Consider the following 6,942-nt stretch of genomic DNA (forward strand, 5'->3'; position numbering starts at 1 on the left):
CGTGATCTTATTCAACTCACGGTAGTCTATGCAGGGTCTTAGGGACTTGTCTTTTTTTTCAACGAAAAAGATTCCAGCTCCAGCTGGAGATGTGGAGGGGCGAATGAACCCTTTTTGGAGGTTTTCGTCAATGTACTCCTTGAGTACCCCCAGTTCCCGCTCAGATAGAGGGAATATCCGTCTAAAAGAGATTTCAGATCCTGGTAACAGGTCAATGGGGCAGTCGTATGTCTGATGTGGGGGAAGGATGTCTGCCCCCCATTTACTAAATACTTCAAGGAAGCCATGGTAGGCCGAGGGAATGACCTGAACCAGCTCGGCGTCCCCGTCCAGACATAGGAGGGACTGGGGAGCCGAGGAGGTTTGGGCGAAACAATGTTCCTGGCAGTACGGTAATTGAAACTGGATAGACCCGGTTTTCCAATCAATCCGGGGATTGTGTGCCCGCAGACAGGGGAGCCCCAGAATGATTGGAAACAAAGGGGATGCATTGGCATCCAGACGCAGGAACTCCCGATGGTGGCCAGCCACCGTAGTGCAGATAGGTGGGGTCTCCCGGTCCACTAACCCTGATTTAATGTGTGAACCATCAGCTAGAAAGATGTTTAACCCACGTTCCCTGGTCTGGAGGGGAATCTTCTGTTTGGTTGCAAAGTCTATGTCCACGAAACAACTACATGCCCCAGAATCAACAATTGCTGTCGCTGACACGGTTCTTCCTGGGAGCGGGAAAGAAACGGGTATGGCTAAGTAGTTTGAATGGTTAAACTGGTTAGAGGACACAGTGGAAAAAAGAGCAGTACACTTACTTATTTTCGCTGGACACGAATGCACCACATGACCTGCTTCCCCGCAATAGAGACAAAGGTTGTTCACCCGTCATCTCTGGCGTTCCTCGGCTGACAGTGATGGACGTGCCAATCCGAATTGCATGGGTTCTGGTACATCGTCAGACTCCTAATTCCGGCTTCCCTCTGGTACAGACTGGAACGGAGCACAAGGGAGTACCCATGTCGGTTTCTGACCCTGGCTGGACCTCTCCAATCTGCGTTCCCGCAGTCTGCGGTCAATCTGTATGGCCAGAGCGATGAGATTCTCTAAAGAGTCAGGTAGTCCCATTCTGGCTAACTCGTCCTTAAGGGGCTCGGACAAGCCCATGCGGAATTGGTGGCGTAGAGCAGCATCGTACCATTGTGTGTCTCCCATCCAAGGTCTGAACTCTGACGCATACTCCTCCGCTGCCCGGCGACCCTGTCTGAGCGAATACAAGGCCGTTTCAGCTGAAGCTGCCCGCTGCGGATCATCATATACAATGGCCATTGCATCAAAGAAATCCGTTACGGTCTCCAGATGAGGGTCGTGGGTCTCCAATAATCGGTGGGCCCAGCCCTGGGGCTCATCTTGTAGTAACGAGATGATGAACCCCACCTTCACAGCCTCGGAGGAGAAAGTTTGCGGTTGCAGACTGAAGTAGAGCTGGCACACGTTACGAAAGGCCCGGAACTTCCCTCAAACCCCGTTGAAATGATCTGGTAATGGTATGCGGCGTTCCGGAGGGGGTAATGAGACCACTGCTCTGGCGCAGAAGGAGTAACCGGGTTCTGGGATGTGGCGGCTGGTGAGGCTAATGTTTGGAGGCAGTTCTCAAGATGTGTGTACCCATCCTGTAATGTTTTGACGGCTTGGGTAAGCGCCGCCAGGTGTTGACAAATATCCTCCAGTAGGGATGGTCCTCTTCCAGGCTCAGTCATGGCTGTATGGTTCTGTAATGCACCGCCTGGCGGTACCTCTAGCAACCCACGGAATAGGATTCTCCAGAGCGCGGAGTCTAAGTCCCGGTCTGCTTGTTCACCAGGGCCCCTGATGGTGGGGATGGACTTGGAGCAGACAGAGACCAGGTCGCGGCCCCTGAGTACACCAACCCGTAGTAGAGGGATCCGCCAGAGGTATATTCTGGAGAAGAGCCTGACGTGAAGAGGCGGATGGGTCCGTGCAGGACGGATGGATGGCTGAGCAGAAGCGTGGTCAGAAAGGCCGGGTCGGTAACCGTGGGGACAGCGTCGCCCAGGACCTAGTGCCCGCACGCTAGTGCGAATCGCGCGCCGCGATGGATCCTGACATTAACCCAAGGCTGATTGCCAAGTACTTTAACCTTCTTTCTGTTACCTCTTTGCTGTGCTGTTGTTCTCTGTACTCTGTATATTGGTTACATCTTTTTTCTGTAAATATTTTTATTGCACCCTTTTGAACTTTTAGTAATAAATCTTTCTTTCTGAAAGTGTTGAACTGTTTCTACAGCTCGTTAATGCAACTTACGAATTCCTGCCTCTAAAAGAGCGCTACTGTGTTTGTTTAACCCTCTGTATAACCTGTCTGCGGTGACAGTGCTATACAGACGATTATCTCAACCATCATAGTGTTATTGCTGATATTGCCGAGTTTCCTTTTTCTCTGTACAAAAAGGAGGTGGTGGCACTGTGAGGGGTTAATTGCGTAATTAACCTGACCCAGTAACAATCGCATTCAGGCTTCCAGTAGATTGATTTGTGGTCCGTTAGCTGGAAAATCATTGTGCAAGGTGCAGCTGGGTGTGGCATTGTTACGTACGTGACATCGCGGTTTCAGATTGGCTAGTCCTTCGGTCACGAGTTTGGTGAGAAGGTCAGGGGTCTGACGCGCGACCGTCACAATTACTAATTAAAGAAATAGTTTCCACAGCATGAGAAGAAGATCACAATTAACCATTTCACTGCCATTAGTGTAACAGTGTTATGGAGGAGCAGTTACAGGGTGAAAACATACCTGTTTTCTGTAACGGTTCCTCTTCAGATTTTCTTCTAGAAGTGATACGGCTGGCCATGAGCATTGCTAGGATTGTAAAAGACCTAGGGGAACCTCTGGGTACTCTCAAGGTGAATAGAAATGCAGTGCCCATAATTGGCTGTGGTGAATAGAGGGTGTGACGTATTTATGTTATAAGTGGGAGGCGCTTAAAGGAACATAGTTATATAAAACCTAATTCTCCATTTACCCATAAAATCAGTCATGATTGCTGTGCTACAGATGAGTCTCACAGTAGAATAATTGGAAAAAAAATGCTTCAATTATATATGCTTTTGGGCACACTGAATATATACAAAGAGTTAACATTTGGTGTGAGCCTACCTTAAGGAAGAACTTCAATAAAATAGCCAGGGACTTCAGAGAGAAGTCTGGGGATAAAAAAGACACATGCATACTCGTCTAGATGGCGACATCAAAAACTAAAATGGTATCCCCTGCAAGTTAAATTACAAATAAATATATACAATGAGTATGCTGACTCACCCAAGTCCAAGGATGGTGTCCTCAGGACCAAAACAATATGGCAGAAAAATGAAACCCTCTTGTTTTGAACTGTATTGTTGCTATATTGTCTTCCGTTATATCGTAAAGCGCTGAGCAAACTGTTGGCGCTATATAAATCTTGTATAATAATAATAATAAGACCCCACTGGAAAAGAAGTCCTCAGAAGAACATGCTGTGGCTTTAAAACATAATATTTATTGGCATAATAATAACACGGTACAGGAGGCTACATCACCCTACACATTTCATATTTGTGAAATGTGAAAGGTGGAGGGTGATATAGCCTCCTGTACCATGTTATTATTATGCCTATAAATAATATGTTTTAAAACCGCAGTATGTTCTCCTGAGGACTTCTTTTCCAGTGGGGTTTTACTCACTGGTTTCAATTTTCTGCTAGATGGCTACAGCATTGATCCGAGCTGCAGCTGTCCCCCACTGGCTCTAACACTGAGAACTGAGTGATGAAAGATTCTTGGGTCTACTTTGAGCACAGAACTGTGACTGTTAGCCACTGGCTCTCTGCTCTTTCAGTGCTCACTGGAGTGCCGGGCTATGGAGGAGGCGGGAGCGACTGGCTAAGGCTCTCAGTGGCATGCTGAGAGGCTGAGCCAGCTGCCGGTCAGGCATCTGGGTGGATCTTGACATTATTGTCAGGATTCTTGCAGAGCTGGGACTGACTCTTTTATGTCAGCCGACAACATTCCTGTGATTTACAGAAGTATGGCCAAAAGAGCAACTTTTAAGACAATGAACAGTTTGGTCAGAAGTCAGTTAAAAAACAGGATGTTGTGGAACTGGAATAAGTGCAGAGAAGAGCAACCAAACTGACAAATGGCATGAAGGAGCTTAGTTATGAGGAAAGATAAGCTGAACTGTATTTATCCTGTAAATGTTTTCTGTCTTGAATATTTTAAGGAGGAACAGTATACAGTATACAATACAGAATATATTACCTGATGAACAAGTGCACAACCCAAATTTAACCCTTAACATATTTATTTATTTATTTATTACAGGTACTTATATAGCGCTATCAATTTACACAACACTTTACATATATATTGTACATTCACATCAGTCCCTGCTCTCAAGGAACTTACAATCTAAGGTACCTAACTCACATTCATACATAAACATACTAGGGCCAATTTAGACAGGAGCCAATTAACCTATCGGCATCACATGGTTTGGATTCTTATAGCTGTGCAATGCCTAGTACCCACCTGAATATCACAGATCTAGATTTCAGGTGGACCTTCCCAAAGATCTTATCACTAGGATCTCAGTTCATGGTACTGTACTGTAAAGGAATAAATAGACAGCACTTGAAATTCACCCTTTAAACAAATTCATGTTGAATACAATGACCTTTCAAGCATAATCTCACCTACAGGTATTCATTGGTTTAACTCCTACAGGATTAAGTTGACTTACAAATGAAAGATTCACAAAGTCTTTCTGTAAGAGTGTTATATAACATCAAATATCCCTTTCTAATACATATATCACATATTTTGTATATATACTGTGTGACAAGGCTTACACCTGGATCAGATGGCTTATATGCAAAGGTCCTTAAAGAGTTGAGCTGTTTTATCTAAGCCATTATTTCAACTTTTTGGATGCTTAGTGACTGGCATGGTACCACTGGATTGATTTAAGGTCAACAGGGTGCCTATATTTAAAAAAGTCTTTAACCAGTAACTACAGACTGGTTACTTTAGCTTCTATCGTCCGGAAGATACTTGAGAGTTTAATAAAAGACCACATAAAGAGTTTTTACTATATAATATTTTGAGCAACAGCATGGATTCACAGAAAACCGAAGAAGAGAGAGAGACACACATAATGGGGAAACAGTGTAGTGTTATAGAAAAGGCTGAAGGTATCTCGCTCCTGGAAGGAGAAGGGAGTGTTGTCTCGAGTACTCAAGGGCTCAAGTGTGGAGTCCGTATATTAAACATATACTACGATATATAACCATGTTTCTCAAGTAATGGGTCGCAACCAGAGGCAAACTGGGCCAAAGGGCAAGTGCCTCCCCAGGCCACTCTAATGCCTTAATAAAACATCTGGTGCAGTGACAACATAGTTAACCATTTCAATACCGGGCAATTTTACACCTTCCTGCCCAGGCCATTTTTCACGTTTCAGCGCTCTCACACTTTGAATGACAATTGCGCGGTCATACAACATTGTACCCAAACTAAAATTTTATCATTTTCTTCACACAACTAGAGCTTTCTTTTGGTGGTATTTAATCACTGCTGGGGTTTTTATTTTTTGCTAAATTAACAAAAAAAGACCGAAAATTTTGAAAGAAAACACGTTTTTCTTTGTTTCTGTTATAAAAGTTTGTAAATAAATGTTTTTCATAAATTTAGGCCGAGATGTATTCTGCTACATGTCTTTGGTGAAAATAACCCAAATTAGGATGTATTTTTTAGTTTGTAGGAAAGTTATAGAGTTCACAAACTATGGGATAGATCTGAAAATTGATCAATCCTGAAGTACTGACAGCCAGAGCCAGAGGTCCAAGAATGTCAGAACAGTACAGATATCCCCCAAATGACCCTTTTTTGCAAAGTAGACAGTCCGACGTACTTTATAAGAGGCATGGCGAGTTTTTTGAAGTTGTATTTTTTTGTCATAATTTTTCGGAAAATTAAACAATTAAAAAAATTATTTTCACTATTTTTTTTTTACATACTATCACCAGTGCAGTACAGCGTCATCATATAACTGGCATGGCGGTGATCAGGGACACTGACTGATGACAGTATGAAAAAAAAAATATATATATATATTTTTTAATTTGTTTATTATTTTTAATTTTGTATTACATTTTTTTAAATTTTTTTTAAGGTTTTTTTTTATATTTAACTATGACCAAAGTAGTACTATGTTACCATAGTAACATTGTACTACTTTGGGGAAGTCATCAGTATTTTATTTTTTTTTTTTTTACACAATTTGCTTATAGCAAAGAATTACTTTGCTATAAGCAATCATTTACCTGAATGAAATCGATTCATTCAGGTTTTTTTTTTTTGTGCTTAGCTGTGATTTAGCCACAGCTAATCACATGACATGTGCATGTGACCTGCTGTGACCATTCACAGCTAGGCACTAGTATACAATGGATGGCATGAATGAAGCCATCCATTGTATACAACTGTCATGTGACCTGCTGTGATTGGTCACAGCAGGTCACATGGTACCGGCAACGGGGGCCGGTACTCAGATCTGTCATCTGTCGTGTCCGAGGTACACGGTCGGTGACAGATCGCGCCGCTGCCCAGCTCTGCAACCGCGCGAACTGCGCATGTGCGGGAGCACGCCAAATGGCGTGCACCCAGAAAGGTAAAGCATTTTTGCCGCCGCCAAACGGCTATAGGCCAGGTGGCTAATGGTTAAATAAAAACCACCAGCCACACTGATATAAATGTTGAGACGACCGGGACTTTAATTTTCACTAGTGCTGTGATTACTGCACTATCCATTTTGGAAGAAAGCCATTTGTTTACTGTTTAAAAAGTGCATATACATGATAGAATACTGCATACATTTTTTGTGGAATAAGTTATGTT

This window comes from Staurois parvus, unplaced genomic scaffold (assembly GCF_062004578.1).
Source record: "Staurois parvus isolate SC_StPar_1 unplaced genomic scaffold, SC_StPar_1.0 ptg000267l, whole genome shotgun sequence".
In the NCBI taxonomy this organism is placed as follows: Eukaryota; Metazoa; Chordata; class Amphibia; order Anura; family Ranidae; genus Staurois; species Staurois parvus.